Here is a 1,224-nt window from a genome sequence, read left to right on the forward strand (position 1 = left end):
CCAGATGAAGTGGTGCGGAGAGGCGGCGCTGCCACCTGCTGACAGACAGCTGTATATGTATATTTATTATTTATTATTATTATTTAGGGATTGATGTGTGTGTGAGTGATGATATACGAGCGCATCGCTCCCTCTCATGTGATATTGCTGAAATAAAGTTTTCTGGACATTTTTCCTTGTTTTTTTTTGTTTTTTTTAATTTTGGTCTTTTTCTTGTCACCTTTCACTAAGTTTTTGAAATTTGCGGGACATTGCTTGCAAAACTGCTGCCTTTTTCCTCCATGTTTTCAAGAGAAATCAGACCAGTCTGCTCGGGTTTCAAAGGGTTAAACAGCTTGTAAAAGGCGTCTGAATGCAGCTCCAGAAAACTGCGTCAGTCTGGGTCACTTTATCTGTTTGTGGAGAGTTTCTGCAGTTTGTGTCGTCTGTCAGCAGGTGGCAGCGCCGCCTCTCCGCACCACTTCATCTGGAGTTTCCTGTTTGTTTGTTTGTCTGTCTGTCTGTCTCTGTGTCTCTAACCTGTCCAAACGTCCTCAGAGAACCAGAGAGGTGGTGGATCCCAACATCACTCCGGGACACAGCAGGGTCTCCACCATGGGCCGAGGACCCCGAACCAAGAGAGCCGGTCTGTGACCCCAAACATTTAACGAGTCGACCTCCGACACAGTTTGACCGCTGACCTGTTTAAACAGAAAGATGAAGCCTTATTATTAAAGATACAACAAATATCTTTGTTTAAGTCAGGTGATGAAAATGTGTCGAGCGGCAACGAATCATTTCTTTCCTCATTGATTAATTTGCAGATCTTTTCACCTCCTATAAAAGCTTTATTTATTTCTTTATTCCGAGTTTTACTAATTTTCTGACGACTGTTTCAGAGCGCGGCCGTCAGTGGGTGATCTGCGAGGGTTTCCAGTTCATCCTGAAGCAGCAGGCCGACGCTCTGCTCAGACTGGGAGTCAATCCGAGTTTTAAGGTCGGTATGTTTTCGGTGAAATCTGCAGGGGTTGAGCGCGGCGAGGTGATCGGCCGATTTTAAAAGTTTTCGTTTTCAGGATGATGTTTTGTGTCAGCTGTGGAGGATCTACCTGCAGAAGAGTCGACAGGCGTTCACACACAACCCAGTGAGGGCGTCCGTCTTCAGAGTGGTGAGCTCACGAACTACACAAACCTGCATAAATATTATTTTTTTTATCTTATTTCTTCTGTCTTAGTTTTCACTTT

The 1,224-nt window shown here is 44.5% G+C and overlaps 1 long non-coding RNA gene across 1 annotated transcript; it reads left to right on the forward strand.

The window, feature by feature from the left end:
• The first annotated feature begins 86 nt into the window (after positions 1 to 86).
• On the forward strand, positions 87 to 1,141 carry LOC121939708. The gene is made up of 3 exons (XR_006105514.1): positions 87 to 625; positions 879 to 976; positions 1,056 to 1,141. It is a non-coding gene; the product is annotated as an uncharacterized LOC121939708 (long non-coding RNA).
• The last annotated feature ends 83 nt before the right edge of the window (positions 1,142 to 1,224 follow it).

This window comes from Plectropomus leopardus, unplaced genomic scaffold (assembly GCF_008729295.1).
Source record: "Plectropomus leopardus isolate mb unplaced genomic scaffold, YSFRI_Pleo_2.0 unplaced_scaffold5700, whole genome shotgun sequence".
Taxonomy (NCBI): domain Eukaryota; kingdom Metazoa; phylum Chordata; class Actinopteri; order Perciformes; family Serranidae; genus Plectropomus; species Plectropomus leopardus.